The 15,544-nt window shown below is 50.0% G+C and overlaps 1 long non-coding RNA gene across 1 annotated transcript; it reads left to right on the top strand.

The window, feature by feature from the left end:
- Positions 1-8,943: 8,943 nt before the first annotated feature.
- Positions 8,944-15,303, top strand: LOC136317491 (uncharacterized). Its single transcript, XR_010727879.1, has 3 exons — positions 8,944-9,396; positions 10,637-10,712; positions 15,090-15,303. It is a non-coding gene; the product is annotated as an uncharacterized lncRNA (long non-coding RNA).
- Positions 15,304-15,544: the final 241 nt, after the last annotated feature.

Below are 15,544 nucleotides of genomic sequence, written 5' to 3'. Positions count from 1 at the left end.
GGTCTCTGGAAGAGGTGGCAGAGGTGCGCGGGGTGGGGCGGGGGTTAGGTCTGGGGTGGAGACCCGCAGGGCTGCGGCCGTCCAGAGAGCGGGCGGAAGGGCGGTGCGGGCGGTGGCCCGCGCGCTCCGGCCGCTGTTGTTTAGTCCTCCGTTCGCCGCCCCCGCCCCCGCAGAGCTGCCGCCGACCAGCCGCTGGCCCCTTCCCTTTTTAAAATCAAACACTCTTGTTTATAAATCCTTAGACACTTGAGACTAAAACCCCTCCCTTTTCTTCCAAAAGAAAAAGCTGTAGTAAGTTCTCTTATATCAATAATCACTCTAAATGTAAATAGACTGAACTCACCAATCAAAAGGCACAGAATATCAGGAAAGATTAAAAAACAAGACCCAACTGCCTGACCAGGCGGTAGTGCAGTGGATAGAGCATCGGACTGGGATGTGGAGGACCCAGGTTTGAAAGCCCGAGGTCGCTGGCCTGAGCATGGGCTCATCCGGCTTGAGTGCCAAGTCGCTGGCTTGAGTGTCAGGTTGCTGGCTTGAGCATGGGATCATAGACACGGCCACAACAGCCTGGGTGCTGGGTTGTGGTAGACTGCAAGTGGCAAAAAGCCTTTGTAAATTTGAGGCTTAGCAAAAGGCTAAGTTCTCTCCCCCACCTCCATATTGGCTATGAAGCTGAGTATTTGCACTTATCCCATAGCTCCACTTCACTTGCTTGCTTAAGTTGCTGGAAGCAATTTACATGCCCTTCCTCTCACCTTTTGTTTGTTCAGATGTTGGTTGATTTCACTTATGCATGGTAGGGGGATTCCTGTTTACGCCTTAAATGGATCCCTGTTTTTGCCTCAGATGTGTGATTTTGTATCAAAGACTTCCTTATTTGCATATGGCTATATAATAAAGCAAACTGAAGGCTATGGTGCTCAGATATTGCCATCAGCATTGAAGAGGCCTCCTGTCCCATCTTCTATTCTCGGTAAGTCTATTTTCTTAATTCTGCACTGTTCTCCCTCAGGACCCAGAATTACTAGCCATGCTGGTCCGTGGCCCTGGATCACTGGCTTGAGTGTGGGATCATAGACAAGACCCCATGGTAGTTAGTTTAGCCCAAAGGTCACTGGCTTGAAGCCCATGGTTGCTGGCTTGAGCAAGGGGTCACTCGGTCTGCTGCAGCCCCCCAGTCAAGGTATATGTGAGAAAGAAATCACTGAACAACTAAGGTGCTGCAACAAAGAAGTGATGCTTCTCATCTCTCTCCCTGCCTGTCTGTCCCTCTCTCTGATTCTTTGTCAAAAAATTAAATAAAAATTAAATAATAAAAAAAGTAGACCCAACTATATGCTGCCTTCAGGAGACTCATCTGAGCTCTCAAGACAAACATGGGCTCAAAGGAAGGGGTGGAAGACAATTCTCCAAGAAAATGTCATCCAGAGAAAATCGGGTGTAGCTGAAGTTACATCATACAAAACTGATTTAAATTTTTTATTTTTATTTATTTATTTATTTATTTTTTTAGTGAGAGGAGAGGAGACAGAGACAGAATTCCACATGTGCCTGGACTGGGATCCACCTGGCAAGCCCACTAGAGGGCGATGCTCTGCCCACCAGGAGCTGCTGCTCTATTGCAACCAGAGCCATTTTTTTAGCACCTGAGGTGGAGGCCATGTAGTCATCCTCAGCACCTGGGGCCAACTCGCTGTAATTGAGTCATGGCTGCAGGAGGGGAGGAGAGAGAGTGTGAGAGAGAGAGAGAAGCAAGCGGGAGGGGTGGAGAAGCAGATGGGTGCTTCTCCTGTGTGCCCTGATCGGGAATCGAACTTGGGACTTCCACACACCAGGCTGACGGTCTACCACTGAGCCAACTGGCCAGAGCCAATACAAAATTGATTTTAAAATAAAAAAATGATAATGAGATAAAGATGGACATTTTATAATGAAAAATGGGACAATCCATCTAAAGTGTCCTACAATGTTGCAAACTCACTAATTAGTTCTAATCACTCGCTAAGATTCCATTGGATTTTCTCCATAGATGATCATGTTATATATGTATAAAGGATGTTTTACTTCTTCCTTTTCTACCTGGATGCCTTTTAAAAAAAATTTATTTATGATTTTAATTTGTGTTTACATAGATTCAAGTATCCCACCGAATATATCTTCTCCCACCCCCTTATTCCCCCTCAGCCCCCCATGCCCCCTCCCCCCAGTGCCTTCCCCACTTCCTTCCAGGATTTGCCGTCCTGTTCTCTATAATGCTATGTTATGTATATATAATTTCATTAATCTCTTTCCCTTCTCTGATCCCATCTTCTCTTCTACAGTGTGTCTGTAAAGTCATGGTGCACTTTTGACCAGTCACAGGAAAGCAACAAAAGACGATAGAAATGTGAAATCTGCACCAAATAAAAGGAAAACTCTCCCAGTTTCATACCTATTCAGTGCAGTTCGAAGTGGGCTCACACACAGACTTTTTAGGGTTCCTTAGGTAGCTATTCCGTATAGCGTCTACAGACTCGTCACTCACTGATGGCCTACCAGAACGGGGTTTCTCCACCAAACTGCCGGTTTCCTTCAACTGCTTATCCCACCGAGTAATGTTATTCCTATGTGGTGGCTCTTCGTTATAAACACGCTGATATTCACATTGCATTTGGTCATGGATTCGAATTTAGTGAGCCACAGAACACACTGAACTTTCCTCTGTACCGTCCACATCTCCATCTCGACTGGCATGGCCGTGGGCTGCTCCTCTGTACACAGTGTTATATCATCATCTGCGCATGCGCACATGCTGCCACCTCATCCTACAGAAACCGGGAGGGTTTTTTTTATTTGGTGCAGATTTCACATTTCTATTGTCTTTTGTTGCTTTCCTGTGACTGGTCAAAAGTGCACCATGACTTTACAGATACACTGTACTTTCCCTCTGACCGCTTTCACTCTGGTCCCTTTGATCCCGCCTCTGCCTCTGTTCCATTGCTCAGTTCACATTGTTCATTGGATTCCTCAAATGAGTGAGGTCATATGGTATTTTTCTTTCTTTGCCTGGCTTATTTGACTTAGCATAATAGTTTTCAGGTCCCTGGATGCCTTTTATTGATGGATTTATCCCGTTATAATGAATTGGATTTTACTGAATGTTTGCATGCCAAGTGATTTTTGATTGGATAACTGACATTGGATATTTTGCCTTGCATGCTATATGTTTTTGCATTACTAAACACATTCCTGAACTTGGCCCTCAACTGCTGTAGTTATTTGGAAACAGCTAGATTCTTTAGAGTCTTGCTTTTAAGATTTGCTATGTAAGACCAGAGCAGCTTTTAGTGAAGGATTATTATTTTCCACACTACTGAGGCAAGATCCTTTTGAGTGCCTCAGTCCCTCCCTAACATCTTCTGAATTAAGAGGCTTCTATTCTGGCAAGTAGGGGAAGATGCTCACCCAGGTTCAGCTTGAGCAATGAGCCGAGTTACCTATAATCCTTTCTGGAAGCCGTTTCTCAGACATAGGGTAGTTTCTTCACGTGCCTGTGTTGATCAGTGTTCTCCTGAATACTCGAGGGAAACCTTGTGCAGAGCTCCTGGGTCCTCTCTGCCTTCAGCTCTTGATCTTCAGTACACTGGGCTTTAGAGCCCTGACTTCAGACTGGTCTTCCTTCCTCATGTGGCAAAGGCCAGAATCAGTCCAGTCCTTTGGCCTGACAGATGAACTGCTGAAGCTGCTAGGTTGCTTTAAAACAGGGGTCCCCAGCCCTGGCCGGTTGCGATGTGGGGGACCCGGGTTCGATTCCCGGCCAGGGCACATAGGAGAAGCGCCCATTTGCTTCTCCACCCCCCCTTCCTCTCTGTCTCTCTCTTCCCCTCCCGCAGCCAAGGCTCCATTGGAGCAAAGATGGCCCGGACGCTGGGGATGGCTCCTTGGCCTCTGCCCCAGGCGCTAGAGTGGCTCTGGTCGCGGCAGAGCGACGCCCTAGAGGGGCAGAGCTTCGCCCCTGGTGGGCGTGCCGGGTGGGTCCCGGTCAGGCGCATGTGGGAGTCTGTCTGTCTCTCCCCGTTTCCAGCTTCAGAAAAATACAAAAAAAAAAAATAAATAAAATAAAACAGGGGTCCCCAAACTACGGCCCGCTGGCCGCATGCAGCCCCCTGAGGCCATTTATCCGGCCCCCACTGCACTTCCGGAAGGGGTACCTCTTCCATTGGTGGTCAGTGAGAGGAGCATAGTTCCCATTGAAATACTGGTCAGTTTGTTGATTTAAATTTACTTGTTCTTTATTTTTTTTATTTTTTTTTTATAAGTTTTTTTTTAATATTTTTTAATTTATTTTATTTTATTTATTCATTTATAGAAAGGAGAGAGAGGGAGAGGAGAGAGAAAGAGAGAGAGAGAGAGAAGGGGGGAGGAGCTGGAAGCATCAACTCCCATATGTGCCTTGACCAGGCAAGCCCAGGGTTTCGAACCGGCGACCTCAGCATTTCCAGGTCGACGCTTTATCCACTGCGCCACCACAGGTCAGGCTGTTCTTTATTTTAAATATTGTATTTGTTCCTGTTTTGCTTTTTTACTTTAAAATAAGATATGTGCAGTGTGCATAGGGATTTGTTCATAGTTTTTTTTATAGTCTGGCCCTCAAACGGTCTGAGCGACAGTGAACTGGCCCCCTGTGTAAAAAGTTTGGGGATCCCTGCCTTAAAACATAGGTCAGATCATTTAATTCTTCTGTTAAAAAAAATCTCCAAAGGGGACTCTTACTCAGAGATAAAGCCAAAGACATGAAAAGCCCAGCGTGATCGGGCTTGCTTTCCTCTCCGGTTCTATCCACTCCTACTCTTCCACTTGCTCATTCTGGATTCAGCCACACCGGCCTTCTCACCCTTTCTAGAATGCCAGGCTCTTTCCTGCCTCAGGGTCTTTGCACTGACTCTTACCTGTCTGGACTTCTCTTGTGCTGGGGTTCCACCTGACTCACTTCCCGACTTCCTTCAGGTCCTCAAATGCTCTCAGACACGATTTCCTGGCCACAATATTTAAAGTTTCACCCTGCCTCTCCTACTCCCTGCATTACTTACTACTCCTGCAATATTCCCAGCTCTTGGAATCATGCCTACCTGGCACAGAATAGTCACAAATACTCGCTGTCTTTAATTAGACCATGACCTTTCACCCTGGTCTTGTCTAATGTCGTTCTTTTGGTCCAGAACACTCTTGGCCTGCCCATGTCTCTCCTTCCCTCTTCTTTAACCAATGGGGAACAAGTGGTAGGTAGGTGTACAATGACTGTGATACAACTAGGGCAGCAAGGAGTTGTCAGATATGAAGGAGTTTGGGTGCAATGAAGCCACTGGAGGGTTCTGAACAGAGCAGAACAAGATCCCCCTTATATCCTTTTTTTTTTTTTTTTTTTTTTTTTTGCATTTTTCTGAAGCTGGAAACAGGGAGAGACAGTCAGACAGACTCCCGCATGCGCCCTACCGGGATCCACCTGGCACACCCACCATGGGGCGATGCTCTGCCCACCAGGGGACGATGCTCTGCCCATCCTGGGCGTCACCATGTTGCGACCAGAGCCACTCTAGCGCCTGAGGCAGAGGCCACAGAGCCATCCCCAGCACCCGGGCCATCTTTGCTCCAATGGAGCCTTGGCTGCGGGAGGGGAAGAGAGAGACAGAGAGGAAAGCGCGGCGGAGGGGTGGAGAAGCAAATGGGCGCTTCTCCTATGTGCCCTGGCCGGGAATCGAACCCGGGTCCTCCGCACGCTAGGCCGACGCTCTACCGCTGAGCCAACCGGCCAGGGTATATCCTTTTTTTATTTTTTTATTTTTCCAAAGCTGGAAACGGGGAGGCAGTCAGACAGACTCCCGCATGCGCCCGACCGGGATCCACCCGGCACACCCACTAGGGGGCGATGCTCTGCCCCTCTGGGGCGTCGCTCTGTTGCATCCAGAGCCATCCTAGCACCTGAAGCAGAGGCCACAGAGCCATCCTCAGCGCCCGGGTCATCTTTGCTCCAATGGAGCCTTGGCTGTGGGAGGGGAAGAGAGAGACAGAGAGGAAGGAGAAGGGGAGGGGTGGAGAAGCAGATGGGTGCATCTCCTGTGTGCCCTGGCCGGGAATCGAACCCGGGACTCCTGCACGCCAGGCCGATGCTCTACCAGTGAGCCAACCGGCCAGGGCCTCCACCTTATATCTTTTTTTTTTTTTTGTATTTTTCTGAAGCTGGAAATGGGGAGAGACAGTCAGACAGACTCCCGCATGCGCCCGACCGGGATCCACCTGGCACGCCCACCAGGGGGCGATGCTCTGCCCACCAGGGGGCGATGCTCTGCCCCTCCGGGGCGTCGCTCTGCCGCGACCAGAGCCACTCCAGTGCCTGGGGCAGAGGCCAAGGAGCCATCCCCAGCACCCGGGCCATCTTTGCTCCAATGGAGCCTTGGCTGCGGGAGGGGAAGAGAGAGACAGAGAGGAAGGGAGGGTGGAGAAGCAAATGGGCGCTTCTCCTATGTGCCCTGGCCGGGAATCGAACCCGGGTCCCCCGCACGCCAGGCCGACGCTCTACCGCTGAGCCAACCGGCCAGGGCCTCCACCTTATATCTTAACAGAATCCCAGTGCCTCCCATGTTGAGAATGATCTGAGATTGTGCAAGGCAGAAATGAGGAAACGGGTATCCAGGCAAGAGACAAGGGTGGCTTGGACCCCGGCCTTTGTTGCATGCTAGCAGCTTCCAGGTGAGTTTTCAAGCATACAGAGAACTGTGTGTGAGAACAGTAGATGAGTGATCTGGCTAAGAGTGGGTGGATTGCTTTCCACCCCAGTGGTTGATGAGAATTAAAAGGGATTTATTTGAGGCCCTGGCTGGTTGGCTCAGTGGTAGAGCGTCGGCCTGGCGTGCAGGAGTCCCAGGTTTGATTCCCAGCCAGGGCACATAGGAGAAGCGTCCATCTGCTTCTCCACCCCTCCCCCTCTCCTCCCTCTCTGTCTCTCTCTTCCCCTCCCGCAGCTGAGGCTCCATTGGAGCAAAGTTGGCCTGGGCGCTGAGGATGGCTCTGTGGCCTCTGCCTCAGGCGCTAGGATGGCTCTGGATGCAACAGAGCGACGCCCCAGAGGGGCAGAGCATCGCCCCCTGGTGGGTGTGCCGGGTGGATCCCTGTCGGGCGCATGCGGGAGTCTGTCTCACTGCCTCCCCATTTCGAGCTTCGAAAAAATGAAGAAAAAAAAAAGGGATTTATTTGAGTAGGACAGTAGCCCCTTCCTGGGTTACTGTAGGAGAGAGACTTACAGGTTGGGTAGGGGCTGCAAGAACAGGAGACTCTAGGCACAAGCATGAGAAGCTTGGGAAGGAAGCTAAAGAAAGAAAGCTTCTGTGCAGCTGCTTTAACTTGCACTGAAAATGCCAGTCAGTGTTTCCTCAGGGACTGGGGGCTGAGCAAAACCAATTCCCTGACAGAGGAGCAGGGTAGGGTTGGCACTGAAGACAGAAGCCCATGAGTATGCCATGGGCTACTGAACTAGCCCTTGTCTTCTGTGGCGTGTTGGGGGTCTCTGGAGTCTGTCCTGGCATGCCAGGGCTGGGAGCAGGAGCGGTCTTGTGCCCTGTGCAGAGCTGGCTGAGCTGGGCCTTCCAGGTGACCTTGGAGGAGGAGCCCTGGATAGGGTATGCGAAGGATGAGCCTCCAGGCCTGTATCTCAGCAATTAGGCCCTGCCAGCAGCGTGTGAAAAGCACAGGGTGGAATGGACGGAGGCTGGGTGTGGGGCAGCTGTGTTAGGCTTGCTTGCTGGTTTACCGGCTGCAAGCCCTTTGCCTGATTAGTGCGTGAGCACGTGGTAGCACCCGTGCGTATGGCCTGTATAAGGCTATGGGTGCCCGTGCTCAGGGGGGTTGCGGATGTGCGGATTGTCTGCCCGCCACTCTGAGGGGCCATTTTTCTGTTTCTTTGCCTGAGAGGCAGTTTCCCCTGCCTGTGTGCTTGTTTGCTGTTGTGAGACTTTATTAAACGAAATGGTCCAACGCTTTGCGGCTCCGCAGTTTTTCTACTGTCTACCCAAATCCAGTGTGAACCTGTCTGGCCTCGGCCACCGGTATTACATTGGGGCAAAGCTTGCCACAAGTCTGGGAGGAGCCCTGACAGGGCATGTGGGGAGGGAATACATGGTGAAGTCACTGGGACCCATGGCCTGGTGTTACTTTGTGCCAGGTCCTGAGTCAGGTTGTGTCTGAGGCACTCGGGTAAGGTTAGTCTGGCTCTGAGCAACTGACTCCTGTGACCAAGCTCACAGACCTCAATATACTAAGCCCGGGACTCAATGAATGGGTGCCCAGGTGGACACCCCTGGTTAGGGAGGGGCTGGTTCTGGCAAGCCTGTCATCTTTAAAGTTCTGTGTTTGCTCGAACCTACTGTGTAGGTTACACAGAGTGTACACCAGATCTTGGGCCCCAGGGGTCCACCAGCTCAGCTGACTTTCACCCTCATGAACTGTGGGGCAGCTGTGTTAGGCTTGCTTCCTGGTATACCAGCTGCAAGCACTTTGCTTGATTAGTGCATAAGCACGTGGCAGAGGCACGTGTGCCAGGCGGTGGGGTGCAGGTTGTCTGACCGCCACTGTGAGGGGCCATTTTTGCTGCTTGTGTGCCAGCGAAGAGGTTTTTCTCCTCCTGTGTCCTTTTCTGCCATTGTGAGACTTTATTAAACAGAATGGCCCAACGCTTTCTGGCTCCGTAGTTTCTCTACCATCTGCCTGAATCCAGTGTGGGCCTGCCTGGCCTTGGCCACCGGCATTACATTTGGCATAGCGGGCAGGATTTGGAGCAGATCGGTATGGAGCCGCCGACACCCTTGAGGGGTGGAATAGAGGAGTGGCTGTTCCCGGTGGCTCTCCTGTTGGGGACCACGGGCTGGGTGTTTTCTTTACAATCCTGCAAGAAGAAACCAAGAGCTCTGTGCAAGAAGCTGAGTGAGGTCAAAAGCTTCAGAATGAGCTGCATACTGAGCAGTGACTGCGTGAACGGAGCGAGTGCTGGAAAGGGAGGCTGACCAGGTCTGAGAGCTGCGGTGTGAGATTCAGGCTGAGTGCCAGTGGCGCCTGGAACTGGAGTGGTCCCTGGAGAAGAAATTGCGGGTTCACGAGTTGCACTTTGCCTTGGAAGCTGAACGTTTGCAGTGACAGCTGTTGGAGAAACAACTGCAGGTTCAGGGGCTTGAGAGTCAGCTTCAGGTCGAGAGCCAGCAGCTGCTGGAGCTGAAGCGGTCATGGAAGACAGAGCTGCGTTCCTGCATGTGGAGTGGCTCTGATTTGGTGGGAGCAGGCATTTCCAACTCCTCTGCCTCTGAAGGGGAGGCTCAGGTTGCAACTGCGGTCTGCAGACTCAGAGCCGGGCCGGTGGTTGCCAAGAAGGTAAAATCCTAGCAGCAAAGAGTCGCTCGGGGCAACCACAGCCTGGGAGACAAGCAACCCTAAAGGGGTGAAATGTAGGGAAAACAGCTGTGATAGGCTTGCTTGCGCGCACTTTGCAGGATTAGTGCATGAGCACTTGGCTGACCCATGTGTGTATAGTGTATGTGCTTGCTCTCAGGGCGGTGTTTGGCTGATCACTTGCCTGCCACTGTGAGGAGCCATTTTACTGTTTGTTTGCCTGCTGCCATGAGAAGCAGTTTTCCCCTGCCTGTTTGCTTGTCTGCCATTCTGAGAATCTATTAAATGAGAATGGCCCACCGCTTTCTGGCTCTGTATTTCCTCTGCCATCTGCCCAAATCCAACGTGAACCTACCTGGCCTTGGCCACCGGCATTACATTGGTACAGTGGTATTACCCCCACCCCAGAACCTATCAGTCTTTCCTGATTCCCTCCCTGACACCACTCAAAGGCTCCTTTATTTATTTTCCCATTGACGAGAGAGAGAGAGAGAGAGAGAGAGAGAGAGAGAGAAGAAGGAAGAGTTGGGAGGAAGAGAAAGAGAAAAAGAAGCATCAACTCGTTGTTCCACTTAGTCATTCCATTTAGTTGTGCACTCATTGGTTGCTTCTCATCTGTGCCCTGACCAAGGGTTGAACCTGCAACCTTGGTGTGCTGGGATGACACTCTATCTACTGAGCTGCCCAGCCAGGGCTGGTTCATCATTTTAAAACTGACAAATGCTCTAAGTAAAAAATTCCATGATACAAAAACATAAAAGGTGAAAATTGTAATTCACAGACATCACCTTTCCCCAATCCTTTCCTGTGGTGGGTATAATTTAAAGATACCCACACAGATTCAACTCCTTGCAGTGTACACCCTGTATAATCTCCTCCCCTCCAGGGCAGAAGGGAGCAGTTGTGATGGCTCTAGGAACCTGTGCCAGGTGTGCTGGCTGCTGATCTGGATACTGAGAGAGGTTAGGTAGGCCATTTAAAATACCACAGCACTCTCCTTCCACAAACCAGCACCTTCTTTTTTTCCCACCACGCTTTTCCCTAGTGGCACAGAGTTCTGTAAAGGTTGATTCTGACAGTGTTTGCCCTTCACTGGCGATATCACCCAGAACATCCATGTATTATACAGTAGGGACAAAAGTAGGTTCACAGTTGTGAGTACTCGAAACACCGTTTTCCTTAAAAATTAAAAAAAAAAAAATTTTTTTTGTTGATTTTACAGAGAGAGGAGGAGAGAGAACAAAAAATTGCTTCACTTCAGTTGTTCACTGATTGCTTGTTGTATGTGCCTTGACTGGGTAAGCCTAGGGTTTTGAACCAGCGACCTCAGCACTCCCAAGTCAATACCTTATCCACCACGCCACCACAGGTCAGGCAATTCTTGTATTATTATTTATTAATTCTTGTATTATTTCCATACAAACAACTGTAAACTGACTTTTACCCCACCCTATATTTTAATAAATAAGTATCCACATTTTCAGAAATGAACAAAATGTAATAGAATCATAATGGAAGAGTGAGGAGCAGAAGCAGAGTGGATAGTGTTGTAAAAGAGCTGAATTCTCTTCTATTCATTGATAATTAATCTCTAAAAATTAAGAGTCAAGAAAGGAAAAAGGAGAAAGAAGCAAGAAAGGGAAGAAGAGAAAGGGAGAGGTGTGAGGTAAAGGAGGAAGACAGGAAGGAAGAAGGAAAGGGGAAGGAAAGAGAAACAAAAAGGAAGGAAAGACAGGCAGGAAGGCAGCGAGGAGGAAAGGAAGGGAGACTCCCCCTATAGGCACTACAGCTGCTGCATGCTGCCCGGTGAGAGTCATCGTCGTCATCATGACCACCACCATCTACCCCCGCTGACAGCATCTCTCTTCCTCCAGCTCACAATGTCAGACTTCACGTTCTACAAAGGCAGGCTTTGTTCACACATATGGAGTAACAGGGACTGGATTAGCCTGTCACTTACTAGAAAGAACCCCCCAAACCAGACAAAATATATGAAACACAGGCTGTGAAGAAAACCAGCATCAAATTAATAAAGGTCAGCGATCTCTGGGAGATGAGAAACAAGAGGTCTGTCCTGCCTTTGCCCTGCTGACTGCCAGGAGGGTGTTTCCTGGCACAATCCAATGAACACTGTAATGCTGGTGGTTGAGGCCAGGCAGGGTCACATTGGATTTGGGCAGATGGTGAAGCTTTGGGCCATTCCTATTTAATAGATTCTCGCAACAGCGGATGAGCAAATAGGCAGGGGAAGACTGCCTCTCAACAGTAGCAGGTGAACAAACAGCAAAATGGTCCCTTGCAGTGGTGGGCAAGCAATCTGCAATCCGCCCCAAGGGCATGCACCCGCAGCCTTACATAGGCTACACACACACATGGGTCTGCCACATGTTCATGCATTAGTCATGCAAAGTGCAAACAAGCAAGCCTAACACAGCTGTTATCCCTACATTACACTCCTTTAGGGTTGCTCGCCTGTACAGTTCAGGACCATGTTCACTGAAGAGAGTGTCCTTGGTGTGTCTCTGCAACTGCATGGGAGCAGCTGCACAGTGCAGAAGGGCCTCCACAAGTGCCACCTCCTGCCCCCCCACCGTCAGGGTCTCTCATACTGTCCACAAGCAGTGTTTCCATCCAGCAAGGGAGCCAGTGCCCCCCTCTTGTTGCAGTCTCTGCTTCAAGAGTCCATTACACCGCTTAATGATCAATCCACAATAGATAGCCCAGCTGTCTGTGCAAATCACTCAAGGTGAAGGTCCATTACAGGTAACTAGCCAACAGCTCTTTGATAACGGACATCAGTGCCCTTCCATAAGCACTCTGTTCCTCAACACAAGCACCATCCAAACCCCCCAGATACCCAAGCTCACAGGGCCTGGCAGGGTCAAGGCCTATGCTGCCTTGACAGTTCTCTTAGCTGCTGCTAAAAGAACACCTACTATCTTCTAAGCCAGGGGTCCCCAAACTACGGCCCGTGGGCCGCATGCGGCCCCCTGAGGCCATTTATCCGGCCCCCGCTGCACTTCCGGAAGGGGCACCTCTTTCATTGGTGGTCAGTGAGAGGAGCATAGTTCCCATTGAAATACTGGCCAGTTTGTTGATTTAAATTTACTTGTTCTTTATTTTAAATATTGTACTTGTTCCCATTTTGTTTTTTTACTTTAAAATAAGATATGTGCAGTGTGCATAGGGATTTGTTCATAGTTTTTTTTATAGTCTGGCCCTCCAACAGTCTGAGGGACAGTGAACTGGCCCCCTGTGAAAAAAGTTTGGGGACCCCTGTTCTAAGCTCAACACCTGGTGTACAGTAGAAGGGGACCAGTGGATTGCCAGTTTCACATGGGGCTTCTGGCCCCCTCCTGTCCTTGTTAGATGGATCCCTTGGCCTTCCACCTATTCAAACTGGAACAACAGGTCTTGGGGATCCTCCTCTCCCATAGCTGTCTCCATCATATAATCCTGCAACTGTGCAACTCAAACGCCAGCTATTTTCTTGGCGGCTTCTGGGGCCACCCACTTCCCCCACTTCTTCAGTGGCTGGAACCTCTGTTCCAGCTTAAGCTGCTGCCAAAGCTCTAATAGGACTCTATTAGACCTGCCATCTAGTTTCTCCCTATTAGTCCTGGCCACAATCAAATCTACCAATTTCTGTGTTGGTAGATAACCTTTACAGATCCATTTCTCTTTGTTAGTCAGGGGGCAGCACAGGCAGTGTTACAGTCTTGTGTTGCCTCCACCTCCCCCAAATCTGCCACCGTCTGTGTAACAGTATTCATCAGGTGCCACACATAGGGGCTCAAGATAGCCACCACTGGCCTGAAAAGGGCTGAAGGGATGTTACAGAGAATAAGGTCCCTCAGCTCTGCCATAAATGCTTCGTCATCTGGCCCACGGGACCTCAAGTTGAAAGCAGCATTTCTGATACCTAGTTCCCAGAGGACCTGCTGCAGCTCAGTGTATGACTGCCACTGACTCACTGCCCATGGCAAAGTTCCAGGATTCTGCCAAACCATACAAATGACAGCCATCACCCATTCTTTTTTTTTTTTCTTCTTTTTCAAGTGAGAGGAGGGAAGATAAATAGACAAAACTTTTGCTTGTGCCCCAACCAGGATCTACCTGGCAACCCTCATCTGGTCCAAAGCTCAGCCCATTTGGGGCCATGCTCACAACCAAGCTTTTTTAGCGCCCAAGGTGGAGGCTCCAGGGAGCCATCCTCAGTGCCTGGGGCCAACGTGCTCGAACCAATTGAGACATGGCTGCAGGAGGGGAAAAGAGATGGGTGGAGAGAGAGAGAGAGGAGAGGGGGAGAGGTGGCAAAGCAGTTTGTCATTTCTCCTGTGTTCCCTGACTGGGACTCAAACACAGGACATCCACACACTAGGCCAATGCTTACGATTGAGCTAACTGGCCAGGGCTCATCACTCATTCTAATAGGTTATGGTTTCCTGGGTTGTCATGGCAGTCCTGAAGACATTGCCTCAAGTAGGAGTGTGTGGTAATGGCAGCTTATCTCTCCATCTTTGTTCTGGAGAGCATGATGCCATCCACCCCTATGTCCTACAATCATAGCAACCAAGCTTCCAGGGGACACGGTAGGTTTCTGCCTGAATTTCTCCCCTAACTGCATCAACTCTGTCTGTGTGTAGGGCTGGACCACAGAGTGCTCCATTACTTGCAGAATGCGTTATGCCTGTCCCTGAGGCACTTTTGGCTGCTGAGTTTTTACATTCTGGGTGAACACCAGTGGGCTCTGAGTCTGCTGACAGATGTTTCAGCCTGAACCTCCTTCTCCTCAGAGGAGTCTAAAATGCCTGCAACCACTGACTCAGAGCCACTCCGCTGGCACAAATGCAGCTCTTTCTGTGACTGCTTCGGCTCTTGTGGCTGCCAACCATTGGCCTAACGCTGAAACTTGAGCTCTTGAACCTGCAGTTGTTTCTCTAACAGCTGCGGGTGCCAGTGTTCAGCTTCTAGGGAAACTAGAGTTCTTGAACCTGCAATTCCTTCTTCATCTGTGGTTCTAGTTCAAGCCATCATTGGTTCTCAGCCTGTAGCTCACACTGTAGTTCTTGAACTCGGTGAGTCTCCTTCTCCAGCAACTGTTGTGGTTCAAGCCACTGTCTGCACTCAGCAGCTCATCCTGGAGCTTTTGACCTCATGCAGTGTCTTGCACAGAGCTTTTGGTTTCTTCTTGCAGGGCTGCAAAAAACACCCAGGCCATGGCCCCCAACAAGATAGCCACACAGACCACGTGCTGGAGATCAACAGCCACTCCTCTATTCCACCCTTCAAGGGTGTTGGTGGCTCCATACCAATCTAATCAAAATCCTACTCACAGCGCTGTATGTAATGCTGATGGTCAAGGCCAGGCAGGTTCATGGATTCGGGCAGGTGGTAAATGAACTGTGGAGACGAAAAGTTTGGGCCAATCCCGTTTAATAGATTCTCGCAATGGCGGATGAACAAACAGGCAGGGAAAAAACACCTCTCACAGCAGCAGTTGAACAAACAGCGAAATGGCCCCTTGCAGTGGCTGGCAAGGCATTTGCAATCTGCCCTGAGGGCAAGCACCCGTAGCCTTACTTAGGCGTCACCCACCTGGGTCTGCCACGTGCTGACACACTAATCATGCATAGTGCAAGTGAGCAAGCCTAACACAGCTGTTTTCCCTACAGATACCCTGAGTTAGGACATGGAGCTGAAATTCTCGGCACCCAGATTGTAGGGTAAAGAACTGGGGGAAAGAAAGGGGCACAAGGAGAGGACCGTGCATATCCTCAAAGGATCCCGCTGGAATATTCCACAGACCACTGATCAGCACAAGCATGTGAGGAAACTATGTGAGGCCGGGGGAAGAACCACCTGAAGAGATGAAAGGTGACAATGCCCAGTGCTCAAGCAGGACAGGGACTACTGACTGTCCCCACTGTCCAGAATGGTAGACCTCACAAATTTCGGAGGCATCAGGTTGGGTCCTCAAAAGGGTCCTGCCTCAGTAGTGTGGGAAGAAAGGACTCCTACACAGAAAGGGCCCACGCAGCAAATCTTCAAAACCAGACTCTAAAGCAGAGGTCTCAAACTCACGGCATGTGGCCCACAGACTAATCCATGAACTACAGTTTCTGGTCGT

The sequence above is a fragment of the Saccopteryx bilineata genome, chromosome X (genome assembly GCF_036850765.1).
Source record: "Saccopteryx bilineata isolate mSacBil1 chromosome X, mSacBil1_pri_phased_curated, whole genome shotgun sequence".
Classification (NCBI taxonomy): domain Eukaryota; kingdom Metazoa; phylum Chordata; class Mammalia; order Chiroptera; family Emballonuridae; genus Saccopteryx; species Saccopteryx bilineata.
This window is presented reverse-complemented; position numbering and strand designations above follow the sequence as displayed.